The following is a 12,804-nucleotide window of genomic DNA, read 5'->3' on the forward strand; positions in this document are numbered from 1 at the left end:
ACAAAACTAAGATTCAAGAGACAAAATTTAACATCTCCAAACTCATCCTGGTTGTTTTTGCTGTATCCATTTTTGTGCATGTTCCTTACCAACCATCCTTCTTAGCATATAATTTATAATTTAGTACTTCATGTTACTTTCCCTTTGTCTTGTATACTGGGATCGCATTTGTAGTTTTCCACTTGTTTCTAATCACATGTTAAGTATCCTTGCTAAGGGATAATATACTCCTCTGTTCCTTCCCGCATTGCTCAAGGCGACATCTTACATGATATTAAATCCCTCAACTGTCTTATTTTCTCCTGTCTTTATAAATTTCTTTGTGGAAATATATGTATAGTGGCTGGTAACGTGACTCGCAAAATTGTAAAAGCACAATTAGAAACAAACCACGGAACGGGCGGGGGATTGAGTTTTAGGAGTCGCTTGCCATGGGTTGCCCTTGCCCGTTCCGTGGTTTAACTGGTAACATGTCTGTCTCACGCTGAGCAGACGAGTCTGTCTCACGCTGAGCAGAAGTGTGTCTCTCACGCTGAGCAGACGGGTCTGCCTCACGCTGAGCAGACGGGTCTGCCTCACGCTGAGCAGACGGGTCTGCCTCACGCTGAGCAGACGTGTCTGTCTCACGCTGAGCAGACGTGTCTGTCTCACGCTGAGCAGACGTGTCTGTCTCACGCTGAGCAGACGGGTCTGCCTCACGCTGAGCAGACGGGTCTGCCTCACGCTGAGCAGACGGGTCTGCCTCACGCTGAGCAGACGGGTCTGCCTCACGCTGAGCAGACGGGTCTGCCTCACGCTGAGCAGACGGGTCTGCCTCACGCTGAGCAGACGGGTCTCTTTCACGCTATGTCGTGAATCCTAGTTTAACACTGCACGTATTAAAGAAAACAAACCGTATAGCATTCCTTGAATCTTTTCTGTCCTACTTCTGTCCCTCTCGTATTCTCCGCTGAGTTCTAAGTGAAGAGTTATAAAAACCCTCTGCTTACATCTTCGCATACCTGTTTATAATCATAACCATGACTTTTAAAGAGGTGAACCAGTAAGCCATCTGAAGGCTTCAGTCAGATAACCGAAAGCTCCAGCTGAGGGTCATCACATGACTAAGGTCCGCGTCAGGAAACACTTTGTCTTGTTTTCTGACAAATATTGTACCTACCATCTTCGCATACCTCTCTATCAACTCTGGTCTATTCAATCCATCCCTCTTATTTCAAGTCTTATTACGTATTTCTTTATTCTCACCTACTGTCTTGTATGGCTATACAGCATCTCGGGTTAATATTTATTCTTTGCGGTTACGTTGTATTCGAAGTGGTTTTGCTTTTCTCATTCTAGCACAGTTATTTTCAATTCCTCTGATGATAAATGAGACACTTGTGCAACATATAGGTATCAACCTGGAGTTGATGTGTTTACTCCATCAATCTTGGTGAAATGAACACATCGATTTCAAGCTGATGGACTGATTACCTTATTCATCTTCCAACTTTCTCTGCATTGGACTGAAGAAGCCACTGGGTGGCGAAGCGTTTCCAGAATAAAGATACCCAAATGTTGCACAAGTGTATCATTTATCAACTTGTCTGTTTGTAAATCATTTATTCAACGCTTATTTTCTGCTTTCCGCCAGCCTACATTCTCAATATTTTTTTCCTCCCTCGTCACCTTGTGGTGTCTTAAACGTGTTTGCTCTTAAGTTTTTTTTTTTTAGTGTCATTGATTTATAGTTTTCCCTTATTTATGTTTGTCCTTTGTGTTGCTTTATATTACTGCTCTGTTGTTCTCCTAAAACTTTTTTTGGTTGAGGTTGTGTGTGTGTGTGTGTGTGTGTGTGTGTGTGTGTGTGTGTGTGTGTGTGTGTGTGTGTGTGTGTGTGTTTGTGTGTGTGTGTGTGTACGTGTTTGTACGTGTGTGTGTGTACGTGTGTATGTGTTGATGTCTGCTCCATCTTTCCTCCTCCGTCATCCCTCGCACAACACGAATATTTTTTCCACATTTTTGCGAGCAGCTGAAGGGTGCTGCGGTGGACTATGGATGCGTTGGGCTTGGCTTCATCCTCCTGGCAGCGACGTGTGCTGGCCCAGCGCCGCTGTCTGGCGAGCTGATGGACGGGGCCTCTGGGACCTCTGGAAGAGGTCGTCCAGGCCAACATTTGCCTCTTTAGGCTGTCGTCGGGGCGTGGCTGGGCTGGTCCACTGCCTCTATATTATACACAAACTATCTCCCTGTCTGCCTTCCTAGCTACCTTCCCCTCCCCTTCCTCTCTGCTTTCGTGCCTCTTCTGTTTGCCTTCCTCTCCGTTTTATCTGCTGTCCTGTCTCTTCCCTGTCTGCCTTTCTGGTCTGTGTATGCCTTTCACCTGACACATGCAAGCGTCTCTTGTCACACACACTGAAAAATCTCATTAAATAATCTAAATACGCATGCGTGCACTCATCAATGCGGTGCGTTAATGTAATCAGACGCATAAGGCATTCCGATATTTTGCCCAGACTTGAGTTACGATTCAAGAATAACCTTTCTTCCTAAGTGTGAATATCACGGTAATATCTTCTGTACATAATCTAGAAATTTTCTCCTAGCTGCATTAATTCTAATTGGGAATATATTTTATTTCTGGAAAGTATTATGGAACTGAACATCGTTCTAATATATATTTACCAATGGAGAACAAAAATGGTAGACTGCTTCAAAATGTACGCGGAATTATTTAATCCTCTAACAATTATATGAATTATTACAGATTATAACTATTCATTCTACATTTTTTAAATTATTTGTCTAGTTGTGTAAAATATTATATTTTTTTATGTGTTAATACCATGAAATCCTGTTATTGAATTTGTAAAGAAATATAATAGTTTCACCTAATTTATTATAGAAAGAGAATAGTATACTATTGTTTTTTTTTTTTGTTTTTTTGTATATTTGTTTTTTCGCCTAAAAGCACTCGGAAATGCAATCTATGCACTCTGTGAAAACGATATATCTAAATTCAAGATCAAAGGTGGGCCTTTGAGGATTGGTGCCTATTCAGCCTTTATACAACACCACTAGTTCAATCAAATGCTTTAGCACATTTCAATACATTTCTGCAAATTACCTCTGTAATGCTCCGGTACAGTCACATATATTCCTGCTCATATCCCGATACGTTTCGACGTGGTATTACATATCTGTAAACAGTTCTATACATTTTTATATCCCTAAGCATTCTTCATAGTGCTACACACCCACACACTTCTAAATAATGCCACATATAGCCAAGCTTTATCTCGAATTCCTGTACAGTTTTACATATCACTTTATATTTACACACTACACAATAGCTCGCCTGGTCATGGACCGAGCCCCTGGGGTGTTGACCCGCGAAACACCATCCAGGTATACTCCAGGTATAGTACGGGTATTTACCCGTGTTACTGTAAATCATCATATGTACCGGCTGCTGCGAAGATCATGGTCACTGTGTGTGCATGTGCGCAAATCTTTGAGTGTGTACGGTAACCTTATAGTGTGTGTGTGTGTGTGTGTGTGTGTGTGTGTGTGTGTGTGTGTGTGTGTGTACTCACCTATTTGTGGTTGCAGGGGTCGATTCATAGCTCCTGGCCCCGCCTCTTCACTGATTGCTACTAGGTCCTCTCTCTCCCTGCTCCATGAGCTTTATCATACCTCGCCTTAAAACTATGTATGGTTCCCGCCTCCACTACTTCACTTTCTAGGCTATTCCACGGCTTGACTACTCTATGACTGAAGACATACTTCCTAACATCCCTTTGATTCATCTGAGTCTTCAACTTCCAATTGTGACCTCTTGTGCCTGTGTCCCATCTCTGGAACATCCCGTCTTTGTCCACCTCGTCTATTCCGAGCAGCATTTTATATGTCGTTATCATGTCTCCCCTGACCCTCCTGGCCTCCAGTGTCGTCAGGCCGATTTCCCTCAACCTTTCTTCGTAGGACAATCCCCGTAGCTCTGGGACTAGTCTTGTTGCAAACCTTTGCACTTTCTCTAATTTCTTGACGTGCTTGACTAGGTGTGGATTCCAAACTGGTGCTGCATACTCCAGTATGGGCTTGACGTAAATGGTATACAGAGTCTTGAACGAATCCTTACTGAGGTATCGGAACGCTATCCGTAGGTTTGCCAGGCGCCCGTATGATGCAGCAGTTATCTGATTGATGTGCGCCTCAGGAGATATGCTCGGTGTTATACTCACTCCCAGATCTTTTTCCTTGAGTGAGGTTTGCAGACTTTGGCCATCTAAACTATATTGTGTCTGCGGTCTTCTTTGCCCTTCCCCAATCTTCATGACTTTGCATTGGCAGGGTTAAACTCAAGGAGCCAGTTGCTGGACTAGGCTTGTAGCCTGTCCAGGTCTCTTTGTAGTCCTGCCTGATCCTCATCCGATTTGATTCTTCTCATTAACTTCACATCATCCGCAAACAAGGACACTTCTGAGTCTATCCCTTCCGTTATGTCATTCACATATACCAAGAACAGCACAGGTCCTAGGACTGACCCCTGTGGAACCCCGCTTGTCACAGGCGCCCACTCTGACACCTCGTCAAGTACCATGACTCGTTGTTGCCTCCCTGTCAGGTATTCTTTGATCCATTGCAGTGCCTTTCCTGTTATGTGTGCCTGATCCTCTAGCTTTTGCAGTAACCTCTTGTGAGGAACTGTGTCGAAGGCCTTCTTGCAGTCCAAAAAAATGCAGTCGATCCACCCCTCTCTCTCTTGTCTTACTTCTGTCACCTTGTCATAAAACTCTAGTAGGTTTGTGACACAGGATTTTCCCTCCCTGAAACCATGCTGGTTGTCAGTTATACACTTGTTTCTTTCCAGGTGCTCCACCACTCTCCTCATGATGATCTTCTCCATGACCTTGCATACTATACACGTTAGTGATACAGGTCTGTAGTTTAGTGCCTCATGTCTGTCTCCCTTTTTAAAAATTGGGACTACGTTTGCCATCTTCCATACCTCGGGGAGTTGCCCAGTTTCAAATGATGTGTTGAAGATCTTTGTTAATGGTACACACAATATCTCTGCTCCCTCTTTAAGGACCCACGGAGAGATGTCTGGTCCCACCGCCTTTGAGGTGTCAAGTTCGCATAGCAGCTTCTTCACCTCCTCCTTGGTTATATGTACCTCATCCAGCACTTGCTGATGCACCCCCCTGCTCTGATTTCCTGGAGTCCTACTGGTTTCCACTGTAAATACTTCTTTAAATCTCGTGTTGAGCTCCTGACATACCTCCCGGTCGTTTCTTGTGAATTCCCCATCACCCTTCCTCAGTCTGATTACCTGGTCCTTGACTGTTGTTTTCCTCCTGATGTGGCTGTACAACAGCTTCAGGTCAGTCTTGACTTTCGATGCTATGTCATTTTCGTATTGCCGCTGAGCCTCCCTTCTTATCTGTGCATATTCGTTTCTGGCTCTTCGGCTAATCTCTTTATTTTCCTGAGTTCTCTGTCTTCTGTACCTTTTCCATTCTCTAGTACACCTAGTTTTTGCCTCCCTACGCCTTTGGGTGAACCAAGGACTCGTTCTGCTCTTCCCTTTATTTCTGTTTCCCTTGGGAACAAACCTCTCCTTTGCCTCCTTGCATTTTGTTGCGACATAGTCCATCATTTCTTGTACTGATTTTCCTGTCAGTTCCCTCTCCCACTGAATGTCTTGAAAGAAGTTCCTCAAGCCTGAGTAGTTCCCCTTTTTGTAGTTTGGTTTTTCCCACCCTATTCCTGCTGCTCTCGAAGCACAGAACCACATGATCACTAGCTCCCAGGGGCCTTTCATACATGATATCCTCGATGTCAGAACTACTCAAGGTGAATACAAGGTCCAGTCTTGCTGGTACATCCTCTCCTCTCTCTCTGGTAGTGTCTCTAACATGTTGAAGCATGAGGTTTTCCAGTACCACATCCATCATCTTGGCTCTCCATGTTTCGGGACCCCCATGGGGCTCCAGGTTTTCCCAGTCAATCTCATTGTGATTGAAATCACCCATAACTAGTAACTTTGCTCCCCTCATGTGTGCTCTCCTGGCCACCTCGGCTAGTGTGTCGACCATTGCTCTGTTGTTCTCATCGTATTCTTTTCTTGGCCTCCTGCAGTTCTGTGGTGGGTTGTACATTACTGCAATTATCACCTTATGTCCCTCAGACTGGATTATTCCTACTAAGTAGTCCCTTTCACCAGTGCCGTCCATTCCTTCCATTTTCTCAAACCCACACTGGTTTTTAATGAGCAGTGCAACTCCTCCTCCCCCTCTCCTCCCTCTGTCTTTCCTGAGGATTTGATATCCGGATGGAAAGATTGAATCTGTTATTATTCTGGTGAGTTTTGTTTCTGTGAGTGCTATTATGTCTGGGGATGTCTCCTTGATTCTTTCGTGCCACTCCTCATACTTATTTGTTATTCCATCTGCATTTGTATACCACACCTTCAACTTCTTTTCTAAGATTGTGGTCTGGGAGGTGTATTGGGGTTGGGGAAGTGGGAGACCTGATAAGGAACTATGGGTGGTTGCTGTGGGGGTGGAGTTTGTAATGCAGTGGGTGGGGGCATTGGATGTGGAATGGGTGTTTTGGTTTAGAGTGTTTGGTTGCACTGGGGTTGACCTGGTTGGGAGGCTTCTATAGGAAGTTGTGAGGGAGGCTACATTTGATCTTCCTGTGTCTGGGATCTCCTGTCTGTCTTCTCCATCCCCTCTCTTTCCTCCTTTCGCCTTTGTACCATCTCTCTGTTTCTGCCTTTCTGCTTGTGTTCTGTCGCGGTCGAGATACACCTTCCTGTATGCACGCAACGGGCTGGAGTTTTGAGACTCTATGACCGCGGGTTCAATCCCAGCCGGGGGTATGGTTTGTTTGCAATCATGTCATTACGATTTCTTGAGTCATGTTGACGGCAGTGAAGGGACTTGAGCTAGAGTTCGTCACGGCCACGCTAGCTGGAGATTCGTCTGTAAAAACTTGCATTTGTGGTCACAGTGGTGCCTGTGCTAACCTTCCTATGGTGTAGAAATATACCTAGTTGGATGAATCTTATTGTGGCTAGCTGGTCTCGTGGCTAACACGACGGGCTGGAGTTTTGAGACTCTATGACCGCGGGTTCAATCCCAGCCGGGGGTATGGTTTGTTTGCAATCGTGTCATTACGATTTCTTGAGTCATGTTGACGGCAGTGAAGGGACTTAAGCTAGAGTTCGTCACGGCTACGCTAGCTGGAGATTCGTCTGTAAAAACTTGCATTTGTGGTCACAGTGGTGCCTGTGCTAACCTTCCTATGGTGTAGAAATATACCTAGTTGGATGAATCTTATTGTGGATAGCTGGTCTAGTGGCTAACGCGACGGGCTGGAATTTTGAGACTCTATGACCGCGGGTTCAATCCCAGCCGGGGGTATGGTTTATTTGCAATCGTGTCATTACGATTTCTTGAGTCATGTTGACTTGAGCTAGAGTTCGTCACGGCCACGCTAGCTGGAGATTCGTCTGTAAAAACTTGCATTTGTGGTCACAGTGGTGCCTGTGCTAACCTTCCTATGGTGTAGAAATATACCTAGTTGGATGAATCTTATTGTGGCTAGCTGGTCTAGTGGCTAACACAACGGGCTGGAGTTTTGAGACTCTATGACCGCGGGTTCAATCCCAGCCGGGGGTATAGTTTGTTTGCAATCGTATCATTACGATTTCTTGAGTCATGTCCCTTAATCATGCTTTCTCCTGCAGGATCCTGTTCCGAGTCGATTCTGCCTTGAAGGTCACTTTCACTGGCCAGGTTCTTTTTTTTACAAACCCCCCTATTCTCCGAAAATTTTCCAGCTGGGTCATGTCGTCTTCTCCTATTGCTTTCATGATGCTTTCAATTGCTTTTTTTTCTCTTGTTTTGTTGCTTCATATGTTTCCCCTTCAACTTCCTGGAGCCCATACACAAAGATTGACCTCACCCTTTCATTCTCCCACTGCATATCCCTGTGTATCCCCTCATTCAATTTGATTTCCTCCATTTCAGCTTTCCTTTCTTCAGTTTCACTAGCTAATGTACTTGGGCTCAGTGGCCTGTCATTTTTCCTTCTCGGCTTTCCCTGGGCTCTGCTGTGGTCTGTTAGGGCCTCCACATATAGCTTAGCTCTTTCATTTACTACAGTCTCCACTGATTGAGCTTCTACATGCAGTTTTTCTCCTTCTTTCCCTACAGTCCCCTTATTTGTGACTGAGGTAGCAGTCTGTTGTCAATCCCAAAATGTTCTTTAGTTCTTTAGGCTGTTTCAGATTTTTCAGTTCCTCTTCTAAACTCTGTATCCTGGCCTCTGCTGCTTTGACTTGCACCTCCCACTTCCTGCTTTCCATGTCAATCCTCTCTTCCATTCTCATGCTAAGTTCTTCTAGTTTCTTTTCCCATTCATGTTCCCTTTTTGTGAGCTCTGCTGCCCAATCTTCCTTTGCAGCTTCCTCCTCCTGTCCCTTGGTTTTTCTTGTTGCTCTCTGGCAACCCATTTTTGTTTTATCCTGATTGCCTCAGAGTGGGAAACCTATGTAATTATGTATGTTAGGTTAGTATTGTGTATGTCAGAGTGTGGGGAAGGGGAGTAGTGTGGGTGGGAGGGTGGGGAGGGGGGTGGGAAGGAGGGAGAAGCAAGTGGGCGAGTGGGAGAGGGAGAGGGAGGAGGGAGAGGTGGGGAGGGGGAGGGTGAAAGAGGGAGGGGAGGAATCAGGTGAAGGAGTGAGATGTCGATGGGGGAGGGGGGAGTGTATGTGTGAGTCTGGCAATGTGTGTGTGTGTGTGTGTGTGTGTGTGTGTGTATGTGTGTGTGTTGTGTGTGTGTGTTGTGTGTGTGTTGTGTGTGTATGCTGTGTGTGTGTGTGTGTTGTGTGTGTGTGTGTTGTGTGTGTGCATGTGTGTGTGTTGTGTGTTATGTGTGTGTGTGTTGTGTGTCTGTGTGTGTGTGTGTGTGTGTTGTGTGTGTGTGTGTGTGTGTGTGTGTGTGTGTGTGTGTCTTGTGCAGTGTAATGACTGGCTGCAACTTCTTGTGACCTGACCACAACCCTCCTGGGACTTGACCCTCTCACCGTCTTACAATGTTGCCCTTAAAAGTTTGTCCCGCCACCTAGCTTATAGTAATACTCGCCTTGTGTGTGTGTGTGTCTGGATTTAAGTATCAATTATTGCTGGTTATTATCCTGTTCCATGTTCACATTGGGAGAGGACTTCCTAGCTTCCTAAGTATTCTTACTGCTAATAACTACTGGAATTAATACTACTCTACTCCTCGCTGGACTCTACCTTCTCACACTCATCAACACTATATTCACTATGTCTATGCTATTTCTATTCTAATTCTGGTAATAGCTTGCAGTTGTGAGTGACCAGTATCAAACAGTATGCAAGGCCAGCCAGAGCCTTCAACATGCAAACCACAAATAGGCGAATGAAACTTGCGCTCAATGGTGCGGTGACAAGTTGCCAGCTGCTGATGACGAAGTCGTTGTATGTAGGCCTTAAATCCCTATTTTGGAGATCCTTCACCCATGATGTTTATAACCACATATTCTCATACATCCCGCTTCCTCACGCGATTTCACTCTTCACTGATGATAGTATACACTTCACATTATATACACTTCACTTTATATGTATAATGGCACACAACTTGTCGTGACGTCACTTTTTCAGGCCTACCGCTGCCAATGTGGCAACAGCGCCTAAGACCCCCAATGGTTTGCGCTTTGAAATATTTTGATTTCAGCTTTCCTCTCACTTTTTTTAACTAATAACTTTAATTATCACTCTAGTATTGTTCACTGACGTTCCACTACCACTGATTACCGCTAGCTGTTATTGCACGCCTTACAACGCTAAGGTTCTCGGAGCCTTGTTACCCACATCTGCACCCCACGGACCCACGCGCGTGTGTGTGGAATCCCTACATTGGGTGTGGTGACCCCCAAAGAGGGTATGGTGATACCTGCAGCGAGTGTCATGACTTTGTGGTATAATGAATCTAGAGTTAATTCTAAAAGTTCCTGCTAGGCGTAGACACCCATTGATGGATTATCATTATTATTATACTATATTCTTATAATATGTTAAAAGTGCTGAACTCGTAGGGGTTATATACTGTAGATCCTGGGAAATGGGAGGTAATCAGGTTTGATCCGTGAAAAGGTAATGGGGAAGTTAGCTTTAATTCCATGAATGAAGAGCCCTTCACCAGCACCAAAGCACTTCACTTGAAGGTAAACACTCCGCTCGTTACTGGTATGTCACATCACTCGAGTAACTTGGGCTGCCTAGGCGAGGCTGGCGACCCTCTGGACGTAGGTGTCGACTCTTTGGACATAGGTGACGAACCTGTATGGCAGAAGGACCTTCAGCGTAGACACCTGGATGAGAAAGAGTGGGAAAATGTATTTCATAAACAATTCTAGAAATAGGTACGATAGGACGATAGACTAAAAATTTGGAGAGCCAAGAGCAATATCACGCAAACATATGAAGATTGTTGACCAGTCAGGGTTGATATTTCAACTCTATGGTGGTGTCGTGGGCGTGGTTTGTGATGTGCGCGTGGTTCTGACCTTCAAAGTCTTCAGTATCATTCTACGTCCTTTCCCGAGCTTAATTAATTGAGACTGTTAGCGTGCAGCAATATCTCAGTCCAGAGAGCAAAAAATGCCTTGAACAGCATTGTTGTTGACTAGGTATCTCTTGTTTTGAAGTTTCTTGAATGTGCTTGTGGCTCTGGACCTCTGTGACTTTCAGAATATAGTGCGTCTTCTTTGTCATGGCCTCTGATGCCTCCAAGTGATCTTGTATGTCCTCTTGATCCTGGCTTCTGATGCCTCCAAGTGATCTTATGTGTCCTCTTGATCCTGGCTTCTGATGCCTCCAAGTGATCATGTGTCCTCTTGATCCTGGCTTCTGATGGCTCCAAGTGATCTTGTGTGTCCTCTTGATCCTGGCTTCTGATGCCTCCAAGTGATCTTGTGTGTCCTCTTGATCCTAATCTCTGCTGCCTACACTTAACTAGTGTTCTCGTCGTCTTGCCCCTTTGATGTAAGAGTAATGCAGTGTGTGCTGTGACAGTGAACACATCACAGTGCTTCACGACACTGAGCATCTTGCTCGCCAGCATCTCGTATAAAAGAATTATCTTCTTTGTAACGTACAAATCTATGTCTACACGCTTTGCCTCCAAGGGGGAAAAGCTTTCTCGCGATAAATTTATTTTGTATAGCGAGAAGTTTCTATACACATAGAATAAGGCTTTTTGTAGTCTGCTGCACAAGCAACGCCGCGCAAAATTTTTATCGGAAACTTGAGGACATAACTTCGTACCCGTCGAAAACTTGGACATAAAGAATGTGTGTTTTTAGACGCAAGCGCTTCTGAGGGACGGAATATGAGTCCTACACACTCCTAAACGTTATTAATGTAGAAATACAACGCTGACGTTATTGCTAACGAGATACAACGTTGTTGTTACTATCAAAATAAAGCGCTTACGTCATTATCACTAATAAACTAAAGTGAAGTTATTACTGCTAAAAATATAACAGTGACGTTATTAGTAATAACGTGACCGTTATATTTAGTAACGAAGACGTCGCCGATTTTACTATTACCAAAGAAATTAAATATTATTAAAAAATAAACACTGACGATATCATTACTCACTAAATACAACGCTAACGGTATTACTACTGTCAAAATAAAACAATAGTTTGCAGTTTAAAATGACATTATTTTCATTACGTTAGCGGCATTAAAATTTGTTATTTTCTGCGAACTGCTCTCCTCTCAGGCATGTAGAGCTTTAATTTTTATGTATTCTCTCTCTCTCTCTCTCTCTCTCTCTCTCTCTCTCTCTCTCTCTCTCTCTCTCTCTCTCTCTCTCTCTCTCTCTCTCTCTCTCAGTAAGTTGCTCACTGAGAGGAAACAGCTGAAGTTTTAATAATCAAAATGTCTAAGTAGAAACGAGTGGTCCCCTTATGGGACGAGCCTGGGGCCAGTCTTGTCTTTAATAAATTGTACATAAGCGATCAAGAACTGGGGCTTACATCCCAAACTGCAAGACTTGCTGATAATCCGAAATTTGGGAGTTGCTGCAGCACCCGTGATCGACTGTCAAAGAATCCAGAGAAACCTGGACTGTCACAGTGGACAGAAGAGAGGAGGATGAATTCAGTAATAACATGGATGTGATAGCATTAAATATGAATAAACAGAGACATAAGGGAGAGAAAAATCAATTATCTAAATTATACCAAGCAAGCAGCAAATACCAAAGTATAGTTGGCTTCATGGCAAGAATCTTCGGGCACAAAATTTCTGAAATAATATGAGCAATATACAATCCTCTCATAAGATCCTGTTTTGCATACGCTATCCATTCTGATCCCAGATTTTATACCGAGATGTAGATAAATTTCAGAAGGTACACAGAAGAGCAACAAAACTTGTACCGTCATTAAGGAACAATGTGAAGACACTTTTATCTCTCATCTTGTTCTCTCTCGAGGAGACTTAATTAAGACCTTCACTATATGAAAGATCGATGTACTCGAACATGAAAACCCTATCTGACATGTAATGCAACACAGTCACACTAACAAAACAGTATGAAACTCAATAGAATGAGGGTTATCACGAATGTACGTAAGAGCTTTTCAGAGCTCTGAACCAATGGAATAGTCTCCCCATGGAAGCAGTGAGTGTCAGATCAATTTAATCTTTCAAGAACCGGCTGCTCCAAAACTTAGGACGATATCCGGTTGTTCGTCACCTGCAACAC

This window comes from Cherax quadricarinatus, chromosome 16 (assembly GCF_038502225.1).
Source record: "Cherax quadricarinatus isolate ZL_2023a chromosome 16, ASM3850222v1, whole genome shotgun sequence".
NCBI lineage: Eukaryota > Metazoa > Arthropoda > Malacostraca > Decapoda > Parastacidae > Cherax > Cherax quadricarinatus.